The sequence below is a fragment of the Acipenser ruthenus genome, chromosome 1 (assembly GCF_902713425.1).
Source record: "Acipenser ruthenus chromosome 1, fAciRut3.2 maternal haplotype, whole genome shotgun sequence".
Lineage (NCBI taxonomy): Eukaryota > Metazoa > Chordata > Actinopteri > Acipenseriformes > Acipenseridae > Acipenser > Acipenser ruthenus.
The window spans coordinates 76,948,667-76,963,738 of record NC_081189.1 but is presented as its reverse complement, the minus strand read 5'-3'; the positions used below and the strand labels follow the sequence as shown (position 1 = coordinate 76,963,738).

The 15,072-nt window shown below is 37.3% G+C and overlaps 2 long non-coding RNA genes across 7 annotated transcripts in view; one reads left to right on the top strand and one right to left on the bottom strand.

Moving 5' to 3' along the window:
* Positions 1-3,851: 3,851 nt before the first annotated feature.
* LOC131737922 (uncharacterized) overlaps positions 3,852-15,072 on the top strand; it is an 18,663-nt gene continuing 7,442 nt past the window's right edge. Inside the window, exons 1-4 of one of the 4 annotated variants that reach the window (XR_009329500.1) lie at positions 3,852-3,903; positions 4,418-4,667; positions 5,425-5,554; positions 10,846-10,968. This is a non-coding gene — a long non-coding RNA (uncharacterized LOC131737922). Of the gene's footprint in view, positions 3,904-4,417; positions 4,668-5,424; positions 5,809-10,004; positions 10,532-10,845; positions 10,969-15,072 lie in introns of those variants that run through there. The other 3 variants (XR_009329502.1, XR_009329504.1, XR_009329501.1) reach the window with 3 other exon arrangements.
* Positions 8,074-14,241, bottom strand: LOC117421286 (uncharacterized). 3 transcript variants are annotated; one of them, XR_009329506.1, is made up of 6 exons: positions 14,004-14,241; positions 13,683-13,912; positions 10,793-10,914; positions 10,346-10,521; positions 9,825-9,926; positions 8,074-9,546 (listed from the first exon to the last, which is right to left on the bottom strand). It is a non-coding gene; the product is annotated as an uncharacterized LOC117421286 (long non-coding RNA). The 3 variants fall into 3 exon arrangements; XR_009329505.1 differs by having other exon boundaries at positions 10,793-10,897; positions 14,004-14,240; XR_009329507.1 differs by lacking the exons at positions 13,683-13,912; positions 14,004-14,241 and having other exon boundaries at positions 9,657-9,926; positions 10,793-10,897.

The following is a 15,072-nucleotide window of genomic DNA, read 5'->3' as shown; positions in this document are numbered from 1 at the left end:
CAATTATCAGTTATATAATGTTTGCCATGTGTGGCTCTTTCATTTGCTTTAATACAGCGTTAACATTAAAATGATTCCTTGCTTGAAATTTAAGTCACCATTTAATGTGAGTTTCAAGATCCCTAAGTGAGATAACCTGTGAGGTTTCTAATGAGCAAAATAAAAGCAGTACCCCTAACCAAGACTTATTTTCTCAACTGAATCTGTGTGATGGGACAAAACCAGTTTTAAAAGGCATTGGTTTTCCCTCTGATCGTATTGCATCTTCAACTACAAACTATTGCCGCTGTGTTACAATTACTGAATCTCACATTTTGATTGGTTAAAATGATTAACTTGGGGATCAGAAAGGGGAAGGAGTTTTGTTACAAGCCTATTTGAAGATTACAAACTAGGATAATTACTTTTAACAATATAGACTTGTCAATCTCAGGGGTTCAATATTTCAGAGACTTGCCAGAATTCTAGCGAAGACCAATCTGATCAATTTAAGTAATTACCAGTCCATTTGCAAGTACAACTTGACACTGTGTATCCTGTAGTAAAAATAAATAGTCCAGTATTAGGACTGTCCTTTGAATTCATATGGATGTCATCAAGGTCACATGAATAACACGTTAGTTTTGTTTGTTTTTGTTTTTTTCATAATAACGATGGAAGGTCATTTGGGTCAAACATGTTATTTAATACACGTTTAACATTTATTATACGTACTAAATTGGATTATGTACATGATCATTTTCATTACATATAATTTGGCCAATCTGATCCCTGAAAATGAAATACGAGGCAGTGAAGTTAAAGAAAATAGTATGTGTAATTGTCCAATTTAGTCGCCTTACATTTGAAATTTGAAAAACAAATCAAAACGTAAAAAAAACAAACAAACAAAAAAAAAAAAACACACATCTGGGTAACAAACTAAATCGTGTCATGGTCAACATTGTCTGTCTCAAGAATTTGGCAAAGGTTTATCCGATTTCTAGATTGAAAAATCTGAATTTTTTTTTTTTTCTTCAATTCAATGACACTGCAAAGCAGTCAAAACAACTGCATATAGCCTAATCGTAATTTTAAAGTTAAATACCAGGTGTGATTTATTGCAGATTGTAACAATTCATGGTTTTCTTTATTTATTTATTTATTTTTTTAAATTGTAACCTGACTAAAATAGCACAAAAAAAAAAAAAATGGTCAAGGAAATTAAACGGATTGTGTACGTAATCCATAAAATTGATTATTTTATTTTTGAATGGTGTTAACACATTCACACTGCTATAGGTTTGTACGTTATAAAAAAAAATGTACAATTGTAAAACCGGGAACATTTCACAATTTTATGTTTTCAACCAGGAAAAAAATCTGGGCTGAAAACTAGCTATCCCAGTTTTCCTGAGACGCCTGGTAACACTAAATGGGCAGCACTCTGCAAATCTCTATTGGCACTTTAGAAAATCTCTCGCCGCAGTATTTTCCAATTTCCTTCTGTTATCCCGAATGTGATTGGCTACTCTTGTAATTACGTTGTGAAAACTAAGTCATTACAAGCGACTACATACGCATCACTACTATGGAAGTCCATCTGGGTCAAAAAACGCGTTCTATAGTACGCATTTCAAATATTTAGTACACATTCTCATTTGACTTTTAGTACGTGTTGTAATTTGAATTACTATGCATACTAATTTGGCCAATCAGATCCCTGAAAATTAAATGCGAACCAATGAATTTAAAGAAAGTAGTATGTGTAATAAATTATCCTATTAAGTCGCCTTCTATCTGCCATTCCCCTCCAATTCGTGGCGGTATATGGACTTGGCATTGGGTAAAATGTAGTGAAGATGGATAGACCAGGAACCTCCGAGACGAGGCTTAAGTGACTTAGAAATCGCTTAATTCAGTGGTAACCCCACTGTAACTAATGTGCAAATGTATTATTAATAGCGTTTTAATTAAATTATACCAAGTCACGTTTTTATTTACAATGATTTTATTATCAACAAGTCTGACATAAACAATTTTGGCTGTTACTTAATTAAACCCTTCAAAAAAAAAAAAAGAACACAAAAATGCTTAACATAAAAAATAACAGTCCTACTAGCAGGCAGTTTACACTGCCTCTGGGCTTCTGATCGCATCATCAATTCTACATTTTTTAAATCCATTGATGAAAATGTCCGGTCTACTTTTAATGTTTAAGTGAATGGACTTCATCACTGCCATTATTTCTCTTGTCCAGCGCTTCTTTAATCTATCCTGTATACCAGTCTGACAGAGGGCGGGATAGATATGAGTACAGTATGGCATGCAACGCTCTGATTGGTGGAAGTATTATTGGTGATCCAATCAAAATCGCCAATAAAGCGCAAATAAAGTATCTGCCCTTTATACAGTATAGCCTAGGTTAAGATGTGCACTGTAATTTAACATTTTTTTTAAAAAAACCCTGAACCTTCTCGCGCCCCCCCCCCCCCCCCCCAGGATACAGTCTGCAGCCCCCATTGGGCGGGCATGCCCCTAGTTTGAGAACCGCTACACAATGCGTTTTTGACCCAGATGGCCTTCCATATTGCAGCGCCTTTTATAATCCCAGTTTATTGCCCCAATGTATTGCGAAGAAACTACAATGGCAGGGATTAAAAAAAAAAGAAATGAAAAAGAAAAAAAGCGATGTCTACTTATGTACTGGGTTAGGGCTCTGGACTCTTAACCAGCGGGTCGTGGGTTCAATCCCTCGCTCCACTGGCTCCCGATCACCGCTCGCATCCAGTTCAAGACTCTTGTACTAGCCTACAGATGCCTTGACCAGACTGCACCCAGCTACCTCCAGACCCTCATCTCTCCCTACACCCCCACTCGACCTCTCCGCTCCGCCTACACGAGAAGACTAGCTCTACCTCCGCTACGCTCCCCTGCCTCCAGAGCCCGCTCCTTCTCCACCCTTGCTCCGCAGTGGTGGAATGACCTTCCTACAGATGTCAGGATTGCCCAGTCCCTGACCACATTCCGGCGCCTCCTTAAGACTCGCCTCTTCAAACAGCACCTGTAGAACTCCTCTGTTTGTATCCTGGGACACTATCACCCTTCATGTAAATGTGCTTTATTTTGCTCTTATCTGCCCCCTATTTTACTGCATTTAATCCTGTACTTCAGAATACTGTAATCTGCCAAGTGTTTAACCTGTAATACTTTGTATTTAATCACATCCTGATGTAACTATCACTATTTAATCATATCCTGATGTAACTATCACTATTATCTGCTGTATTATTGAATTGTGGTTTGTCACACTTGTACTTTGCTTGAACAAAAGTTATTGTATTTCTTGCTCTTATTGTATTACTTGTATTGTAACACTTGAAATGTATTTGCTTACGATTGTAAGTCGCCCTGGATAAGGGCGTCTGCTAAGAAATAAATAATAATAATAATAATAATAATAATAATTTATAATGGGCACATGCCTGGCAGGCTGGTTTTTAATGGGCACGTGCCTGGCAGGCTGGTTTTTAATGGGCACGTGCCTGGCTGGCTGGTTTATAATGGGCACGTGCCTGGCAGGCTGGTTTATAATGTGCACGTGCCTGGCAGGCTGGTTTATAATGTGCACGTGCCTGGCAGGCTGGTTTATAATGGGCACGTGCCTGACAGGCTGGTTTATAATGGGCACGTGCCTGACAGGCTGGTTTATAATGGGCACATGCCTGGCAGGCTGGTTTATAATGGGCACATGCCTGGCAGGCTGGTTTATAAGGGGCACATGGCTGGCAGGCTGATTTAAAAAAAAATTGTGATTGAAAAAAAAAAATATGCTGTAGCTTGCCATTATCATAATTTCATTCTGATATTTTTTTCTCAGAGCAATGCCTCCCAGAAAGCGTAGGAAGTGTACTTCGGTCACTGGTAAGTATGAATTATTGTTTGTGAATAAATAATTATATTTTATCAAATTACTGAATAGTTTATGTATAGAGCCACTATCGTAGTTTGTAGAAAATGTTATATGGCCTAATGTGTATGACTATCAGTAAAGTATCTGATTTTTTTTTTTCTAACAACTTATAACACTTTAAAATGTACACTCCACAATAATGTCTTCAGTATTGCTGCTCATGGACAGCACTTTGGCGCATACATTTTAAAGTGTTATAAGTTGTTAGAAAGGATGTTAACAATGAAAGTGAAAATATCAGATACTTTACTGAGAGTCATACCAACACATTAGGATCTGTGTCAGGATGTTAACAATGAAAGAGAAAAAATCAGATACTTTACTGATGCAGCTGGACTAACACATTAGGCCATATACCAACACATTAGACCATATACCAACATTTTCTACAACCTACGATAGTTGCTCTTAAAACAAGAAACGTAGTGTTATTTACAAGTAAGGTGTTGTATTTTTTTCCTTCAGTGAAAAATCATGCAGAAAAAGCTCATGCTACATCAGCAACCCCTGCTGCTTGTTCAGAAAGCGACACTGCTTCCCCACTGCCACAGGCATGCCCTCCTTCCTCCAGCACAGTCGCTGTGTCACTTCAGCATCCACCTGTATCACTGGCTGTGCCTCGCCCAGCTGTAATACCCGACAGCATGGCTACACCACAAGTATTTGCTGAAGTCGAGAGCCTTCTCCCTCTTTCTTTCAACAAGAGAAAGAAAAGGTAATATAACATAAATAAACAGATTAATGTGATATTGGAACATTCCATAATTTAAGTATTCTCAAGTTCATTCCAAAGGCTTAATGCAGAATTAAATTAATTCTGAATTAAGTAAATACCTTTTTATGGTTTCATTAAATTTACATTTGTGTATCAATTTTGCAATGTTGGCCATATTTTGTATCTTATTATTCTTATACCTTTCCCCCAAAGATACAGTGTGACAGCAGAGGAGATCAGGAAAAGGATAGGTCCACCTGAGAATGTGTCAGCCAATTCCCTGGTTGCATATCTAAGGGTAGATAAAAATAAAAAGAGTGAGCTTAAAAAGAAGATTGAAGAGACAGTTGGCATTAGTCCTGGCCCAACAACCACTGTAACTTCCCTGTGTTCCAAACTGACTGAGGGTACATTAGTAAATGTCCAGTGCAATGTCAACACACTAAAACATATCAATTAGTAGTATAACACATGGTACAATATACAGACCACTGCATTCAACAGCTTCAAAATACCTTATCTTAATAGTGTAGTGTGGGTAGCCTTGTTTTTAAAACCTAACAATCTAATTATATGTTTCCATTCTAAGTTGTCTTGCATTCAGGCACCAGCTTAAGTCAAATGTAACATGCAAACAGTAAACATTATATTTATCATTAAATAAATCCATTATTTGTGAATATAGAAAATGTAATGTCAGTCTTTTGTACGTTAAAAGTTGATTGTTACAATAATAGTAACACTTTTCTGTCTTCAGGAGAAGCCTGCGATTTAGGTGTGGGCATCGGCAAGTTGGCAGTAAGGATGATTCCTTTTGACAGGATCGCAGTTTTGGAGGGCTCGATCACAACCAAAGATGTTGCCATTGGAAAGCTTCATGAATTTAAGTATGTTTCTTTACTGTTTTACACTAGTGATGAAAAACGCAGGTGTACTGTAACCAAAACGTTAAATTACATCAAATCTGTAACAAAAAATACACTATGAATATGAAATATAGAAAAAGTAAAATCAGACCAAAATATTTCCTATGTACAAAACAATAAAGTTAGAAAGAGGGGTCAACCAGAGAAAGATATGATTGCAATCAAATGTGCGAAATTGTAAAAATAAAGTCAACAGAAGACTTAATTAAACTATATATTTTACCTCTCCAGTTTTTTATGCATGGCACTCATTTTGTGGAAGCACAATTATATCATATTAAATATAGAAGGCAGGATTTGCACTCTGCCTTTACCCGCTATGCCACTTGTGAGCCACAAATTATTATTTTTAAAGTGTAAAGGTACACATTAAAACTTCTAAATAGACTTGCAGATTTTCTCAGGATGATTTTTTCCGCTGGGCATCTCAATATTTTTTTGTTTTTATTTACATGTTAGGAGCTAAAAACAATCCTCATTAAATATTGGGTAAAATCAGTGTCTGAGGCTAAAAGCAGCTTACATAAAACCACATGCCTGGTTTATTGAGTATTGCAGTACTAATTGTATTATTCATTATTTAAAAAAAAAATTATATATATATACAGTACTGTGCAAAAGTTTTAGGCAGGTGTGAAAAAATGCTGTAAAGTAAGAATGCTTTCAAAAATAGACATGTTAATAGATTATATTTATCAATTAACTAAATGAAAAGTGAGTGAACAGAAGAAAAATCTACATCAAATCAATATTTGGTGTGACAACCCTTTGCCTTCAAAACAGCACCAATTCTTCTAGGTACACAATATGTAGGTTGAAACAATCATTAACTGAAACAGAAACAGCTGTGTAGGAGGAATAAAACTGGGTGAGGAACAGCCAAACTCCGCTAACAAGGTGAGGTTGCTGAAGACAGTTTACTGTCAAAAGTCATACACCATGGCAAGACTGAGCACAGCAACAAGACACAAGGTATTTATACTGCATCAGCAAGGTCTCTCCCAGGCAGAAATTTCAAGGCAGACAGGGGTTTCCAGATGTGCTGTCCAAGCTCTTTTGAAGAAGCACAAAGAAACAGGCAACGTTGAGGACCGTAGACGCAGAGGTCGGCCAAGGAAACTTACTGCAGCAGATGAAAGACACATCATGCTTACTTCCCTTCAGAATCGGAAGATGTCCAGCAGTGCCATCAGCTCAGAACTGGCAGAAAACTGTGGGACCCTGGTACAACCATCTACTGTCCGGAGAAGTCTGGTCAGAAGTGGCCTTCATGGAAGACTTGCGGCCAAAAAGCCATACCTCCAAGCGACTCAACTATGCACGAAAACACAGGAACTGGGGTGCAGAAAAATGGCAGCAGGTGCTCTGGACTGATGAGTCAAAATTTGAAATATTTGGCTGTAGCAGAAGGCAGTTCGTTCGCCGAAGGGCTGGAGAGCGTACACGAATGAGTGTCTGCAGGCAACAGTGAAGCATGGTGGAGGTTCCTTGCAAGTTTGGGGCTGCATTTCTGCAAATGGAGTTGGGGATTTGGTCAGAATTAATGGTCTACTCAATGCTGAGAAGTACAGGCAGATACTTATCCACCATGCAATACCATCAGGGAGGCATCTGATTGGCCCCAAATTTATTCTGCAGCATGACAACGACCCCAAACATACAGCTAAAGTCATTAAGAACTATCTTCAGCGTAAATAAGAACAAGGAGTCCTGGAAGTGAAGGTATGGCCCCAAAAGAGCCCTGATCTCAACATCATCGAGTCTGTCTGGGATTACATGAAGAGAGATAAGCAACTGAGGCTGCCTAAATCCACAGAAGAACTGTGGTTAGTTCTCCAAGATGTTTGGGCCAACCTAGCTGCCGAGTTCCTTCAAAAACTGTGTGCAAGTGTATGTAGAAGAATTGATGCTTGATGCTGTTTTGAAGACAAAGGGTGGTCACACCAAATATGGATTTGATTTAGATTTTTCTTCTGTTCACTCACTTTGCATTTAGTTAATTGATAAATATAATCTATTAACATGTCTATTATTGATAGCATTCTTACTTTACAGCATTGTTTCACACCTGCCTAAAACTTTTGCACAGTACTGTATATATATATTTTTTTTTATTTCTCTATGGCATCAAGAATACAACAGACCAAATTAAAGAAAGTGCTACGGACTTTGACATGGCTACTCATGGACTGGGCTTTCAAATGCTTGATGTTTACAGTTCTGTACTTCAAAAATGTGCCGATTCCCAGATAGAAAAACTGCAGAATGTGTAGTTTTAAATGACACTGAAAATAAGGCATCCTTTGCATATATGTTCATTATTTTAAAAAAGGGCTTGTTCAAAACATTAAGAACATATCTAAGAAAAGAAAACCTAAAATAGCATTTTACGTAAGGCATTTTCTTTTCTATACAACCTCTTAAATATATATTTAAAAATGTACCATAAACATACATAAATAAAGGTACTGTACAACATCTCATATTTATAGTTTCTTGTTTTATTTGTTTATGATTTAAATATTAGCAGTATTAAAATGTAAAACTGCACATACATGCTTCAACAGACTGATACAGAGCAATACAAAGTACTGGACCCAATTGTGGAAAAAAGTGCTGTACAGAAGAACCTTCCTCCCCACTTCTCAGCTCTAATGACCCCCTGACATGTTCCCCCTTTGAAAGAAATTCAGTTCAGGCTTAGATTTTTCTGTTAACAATTTGCTTTTACACTACTCGCTACTTAAAGATTGCACTTTCTATTTACTACAAATCATATTTTTACAACTTCTTTACAAAGTGTTACAATAATGCACATTTAAGTGTTATTTAAGTAATCTGATTAAGAGAGAAAAGGGAGACATACCATATCAAATATCGACCAACTTGGCCAGAATACAATCATCAGCAATTAGAACTATGCAACATATATTTTATTTTTGATAACATGCTGCCACTATACATATAAATAGCTATTTCACTCTTACTTGAAGAGACCTTTGAGGTCCTTAACAGTTGTAATTAACCTCTATACTTTGTCCAGTTTTGTGTGCATTCTGTAATTCAAAAATAAAGGCGTGGGCTCATAACAGCACACGTTCAGCTCGATTTTAGTATCTGATTCTTTGCTCTGCTACCAATTATTCTTTTTCTAAAGGAACAGACTTTGAATTTGGAATCAGGTCTATGGGTATATAAAGCTCGATTTAAGGGGTTCTTTGAGCTGGTATGAATGCATGTCTATAGCATGGCTTCTTGCTCTTTCAATGCGTTTTCTGTAAGCATGCAGCCTTATAATTTTTATTTTATTGCTGGCCATGCTATACTGTCCAAATGCTAGTTGGTGTGCACGTTTTACTACAGCATTCAACTCTGGAGATTCCTTATAATCACTGTTGTCACACCACTCCTTTAAGTCTGAAATCATCTTCTTTACACACAACTGTTTATTGTGTGATTGACAATTTGCTGTGGTATTCACAAAGCAGTCCGTTACCTCTTGGTTAGGGTTCTGTGTACCAATTAACTCAGAAAGTCTTAGACAGACACATATTTCTCCAAGACTATTGGCAAGACAGGTGTACAATGTAGCACAATGTACAATTAAGTGTTTTCCATCCCACTCATAGCAATGCTGTTCAGTTAGTGAACTGGCTAATTCTTTTCGAATTCCATCAATATCAATCCCCTGTTCTTTGCACATCATTTTTGCAAACTCAATATGCTTGCACAAATTACCCCTTTCAGAAACGGCGCATTCACATTTCATGCTAATTAAATCCACAGCATAACATTTTGCTTTATCTGCTTCTGAAGGCACTGTGCAATGGCCACCTGATTTGTAAACAAAATTATTTTGAAGGCCTTTGTTCTTCATACGTAATGCAGATTCTGCAGCATCCTGTGTTTTGGAATCAGAAATCCTCTGAGCACCATGAAGACCTTCCAGATACCTGCACCATATACAAGACAGAATACAATTAGTAGAGCAGTATTCTATTATTCACATGCTAAAAAAAGTTATGGGTTGTGTAAATTATATACATGACAAAAATGCATTTACCTGTGGTACACTATCTCCTTATTTGTAGATACTGAAATAAATGTACACAACAACTTTGTTCTAGAAAATTACAAATATAAAGTATAATGTATTTATTTTTTGAAATCCAACACTCATTTGCAACACTAGACCACATAAAAATGCTAGTATTGGAAATGTTACACAAACCTCTAGTAAGTGACCACCTTGGTATTAAGTAGTAGAAGTAGTTCATCAACTCGTCTGTTTGCATAACCATGAAGAAACTGATACTTCATGCTGAAAAAAAATCTATGGGAAAAAAAGAAAAGCAAAAGCATTTTTTTATTTTTTTTTATTTAGTATCACCAATTTTTTTCCCTTTATCAGCAATTCAACTTGGCTGACCGCAACACCTCCCCGCCTCCTCAGGAGGGATGAGACAAAACATGCGCCCTCCGATACGAGCACTGTCAAAGCCATATGTTATTTATCGCACTACAAGCCCAGAGCTCCCACCCCCTAGCGAACACATCGTTTGGAGGAGTCGATGCAGCTAGAAATGCTAACGCCCTGAACCTGCAGGCGCCAGGTCAATTGTGCGCCACCCTCTCAGAACTTCTGGCCAAAGCTGGCAATGGCATAGGCAGGATTCGAGACAAGTCTGTCTCTTGCCTATAGTGCTGCAACTTATGTTTTTGTTTTAATCACTATTTTTACATAATGCATACCTCTCAACAAGGTTGTTCGTTTCACTGTCTTGGTGGTAAACTCTCCGTCCAAAATTGGCCCACATGTCTACATTTCGAAACCAATGGTCCTGTAGATACTGTGAAATTACTGAACTGCCAGTTTCTCTGTCTGTTTTGACAATCACTTCCTTTGACATCTTTTCAAACTCGGCAGCCTAAAATGAATGAAAATAAATAAAAAAAATGTTAACAGAAAGACATGCATACCAAATTATTTTTTTTCAAAAAATACACGTTTGTCAATATACAAATTCTATTAAAAAGATGGGTAGTATAATTATGGTAAATGGATTATCCATGAATGAGCAACAGTATGTCATTATTGTGGTGAGAAGGAAATTAAAAAACAAACTTTGAACTCATCAATAAAGATCAGCACCTTATGACATTTGCTAACGTGGAAGAAAGAAAGAAAAAGAAACTTACTGTACTGCATTGTTTTAAGGCAATCATAGACCTAATCACTTCATTTTTTGCAGACAGATTCTGACTGCATCCTCCATCACGTCGGACAATCCATCTGTGTACCGCCTTTAAAAAACAAAAAACTAAACGTTGATAATTATCACTGTCTAAGTCTGTGTTAGAAAGTACTATAGCACATGGTCTGTTTTTTGTTTGCTTTCAAAATTGTAACTTGTACACTGATTTTTTAAAACTTATTGTATATTAGTTTTTTAATTAGTTTTGAATTTGCTATGTATCATGGATTGTGTAAATTACATAATAAAAATGATCATTATAATAAATCAAGTATAATCAAATCTAAGTATGAAGACACATGTAAAATGCAATTGGAATGAACAGTTTTCCGACTCTGCTACTTTGTTTCACTTTTGTTAGATCACATTAAGGAACAATGTTTTCATTTTTTATCAATCAGATTGTCATTCAATTCCCTTCCTGTAACCTTCAGACTTAGGAGATACCAAATTTCTACCATAAAATCTTTTTTTTATTTTATAATGCACACAAGTTTGCATTCTGTCATTTTGCCAAAAGCTGGCCTGGGAGGAGGCAGATATTTTTCTGAATATATAAGGCAGGGGTAGACACCCCTGGTCCTGGAGTGCCACAGACCAGTGATTCCCAACCCTGGTCCTGGAGGACCCCCTAACCTGCTGGTTTTTGTTCCAACCGAGCTTGCAATTACTTAATCGAACTAATAATTTGCCTAATCAGAGCCTTTTAATTCTTTTAAACAGTTGGGGTTCCAAGTTAGGTGTAAAATTGTATAAGGAACTTGAATTCTCCAACTTTTTATAAGTTACATGATTTAAAAAGTCCAGTTTAAACTATTACTTAAATTAAGGGTTCAATTAAGTAATTGAGAGCTCGTTGGAACAAAAACCAGCAGGGTAGGTGGTCCTCCTGGACCAGGGTTGGGAACCACTGCCACAAACACTTCAGTTTTTTGTTTACCCCAAGACCCTTAATAAATTCATTGACTCATTGATTAGCTTAATTTATCAGAATTACCATTTGTTCCAGGGATTTAATAATTGATGATTAAGAGATACCTACAAACTCTGCAGGATTGTGGCACTCCAGGACCAGGGTCAACCTACCCCTGATATAAGGCTTTAAGACCTTGTATGTGAATTCTACATTATGGATATAAATACCCACTCTCAAGTACTTTTATACTAAGTGCAATTGAAATCAGTAGGTTATCTGTAGATATATTTAAGTAATTAGTCATTGAGGGTCGATTGCACTGTACCAGTTAGTCCACTTGATTCATCTAACTAGTGCAGGACTGGCTAACCCTGGTCCTTGAGAGCCACAGGGTCTTCTGGTTTTTGTTTTAACCGAGCCCTTGATAACTTAATTGACATTATTAATTGGTCTTAATTGGTCAAAATTCCCATGGGTGCCAGTTGATTAGTGTTTGATGATTTAGAGAGACCTATAAAACCAGCAGGATTGTGGCTCTGCAGTACCAGGGTTGGCCACCCCTGAACTAGTGGAATGAGGAGGTTTAGTCCATGTGCTTGGACTACAGTTAGTACTGTACACCTCTATCCTGAAAAATTTGCGGCCGCCCCAAAAGGTTAGCATTGAAATTCTGTTCAATATTTTTCCATGCCATTTTACATAATATAACATTCTCGTCTTCTTTGCTGGTGCTGTAAGCTTTGTTAATGTAGTTTTTAATTAGGTGTACTAAATACATCTTTTCCTCTATGGAAAATTTTGGAACTCTTTTAGATGATATTTATTCTACTGAAGGGTTTTTAAACTGTTAAAAGTTTGATGTGACTTATCTTCTGCATTGCTTCTGATATTGGTCCACATGGGCGGTCTAACGTGTTCTGCATGTTCACATCAGCTGAACCAATTCACATGATTAACTATTTGGTTTTGGTACGGTGCAATCAGGTCTAATTTGCAGCATTTGCTAGACTGCATTTTAGTCCACTTGGTATGGACCAAAGTCATTGCTACACTGCAATCAACCCGGAATGACCCCTAACCGAAAGTGGTTTTGGTTTTTTACCTGAAGTACATGGAACCAGCACAGCAGCACCTTTGCATAAGGAAACACTGTGTGTACTGCATTGATTTCTTTCATGTCCCTATCTACCATGACACATCTGCAAAGGGAAATATAAAAAGGAAGTAATACTTAATCTGTCTATCACTTCGTAAATTAAGAGAGCTGCATACAAAGCTGATTGTACCGCTACAAGGCTGCCAAATCGGGTAGCGTGAGATGGGGGGAGTGGTTGATTGCTGCCATACTTGTAGTTTTACTGGATGGGCTGCTAATTTTTTTTTTTTTTTTTTTTTTTAAACAAAATTCTACATAATAAGATAACTATATAAACCAGATTAAACTCGGTTTTAAATTAAACCCTATATTGGCATTATGTTGTTTCAAATATCACATTTTATGTTCATAATAATTTTTATATCAAATGACACATTATCACCCCAAACATTCTACAGTATAAGCTGTAAATTATGCAATCATGAAATACCATTGCCATGTAAGTTACTCATCTTAATCTGTTTATCCTTTGCATTTCATACATAAACTTCAACTATGAATTTTAAAACATATCTTGGCTGAAACTCTCCAACAGCTTCCTGAACTTTTTTCAGACAGTGACAAGATGTCACTGGATTCCTCACTCACAATAAAAAATGCTACAGGTATTCCTCAGCCTTGGTTGCTCTTCACTAGCACAGCATAAAATGCAAAACCATACTGAGTTGCGCCCATGTGTAGAATTGTTGCTCACAAATGTAAAAGAAACGTACGCTCCACATCTATTGGCACGAGTTATTGAAGGTGCTCCTGAGGATTTACCTTTTGGTTTATTGGACCTTTCACATTGCCACTGAAAGTGATTTTCCCTTCTTTTTTTGATAGCTACAAATGTGCCAGTTCCATTCTCCTTAAGACATGTCAAGTGATTTTGCATAAAATCCTCTCTTGAATCTCGTTTTACAATATGTATCGTTCTCTGCACACGTGCGTCAGACTCCTTGCGCAGAGAGTCTTCAAGTGATGAGATCCAGAAACGTTCCATTATCTCACTAAAAGGAAGAAAAAAAAACGTTAAACAATTTCTCAGTGATGTGTGTCATTCCGTAACAAATCACTCAGAAAAGTTGGATTTTGACCCACATTTAAAGGAACCTTCTGACGTACATCATCAATTCACCTCCTAAGAATAAAACATAGAGAACAGCCTTATGCAAACATTAACACAGTGCCCATCAAATGCCACCAGACATATGTGCCCATTATAAACCAGCCTGCCAGGCATGTGCCCAATTTAAACACCCAATATAAACCAGCCTACCAGGCATGTGCCCATTATAAACCAGCCTGCCAGGCATGTGCCCATTATAAACCAGCCTGCCAGGCAAGTGCCCATTATAAACCAGCCTGCCAGGCATGTGCCCATTATAAACCAGCCTGCCAGACATGTGCCCATTATAAACCAGCCTGCCAGGCATGTGCCCAATATAAACCAGCCTGCCAGGCATGTGCCCAATATAAACCAGCCTGCCAGGCATGTGCCCAATATAAACCAGCCTGCCAGGCATGTGCCTATTATAAACCAGCCTGCCAGGCAAGTGCCCATTATAAACCAGCCTGCCAGGCAAGTGTCCATTATAAACCAGCCTGCCAGGCATGTGCCCAATATAAACCAGCCTGCCAGACATGTGCCCAATATAAACCAGCCTGCCAGGCATGTGCCCAATATAAACCAGCCTGCCAGGCATGTTACCAATATAAACCAGCCTGCCAGGCATGTGCCCAATTATAAACCAGCCTGCCAGGCATGTGCCCAATATAAACCAGCCAATGTAAACCTGCCTTCCAGGCCTCTGTGTTTAACTACAGTAGTCTTACCAGCTGGTAAATTAATAATTTAGTTTAGAGTAACCAACCTTGTTATTCTGTTACCAATATTTGCTTAAGACATAGGACATTAGCATAACTTCAGCTGACATGCCTGGTAAGTTTATTATATTTTGTATTATCATTTTTAACAGCAAATCAATTATAAATTATGTGTAACTGAATGTTGTGGATCACTGTGAACAACTTGCACACACAGTACAGCATAAATACTATGCTGCACATAAAGTGAATAATTACAACAAAATAATTTTGAACAACAAAACGAGACAAAGGTGGAGATTAAGCATCACTAAAATTTGAAATGATAGCTACACTTAAAAAA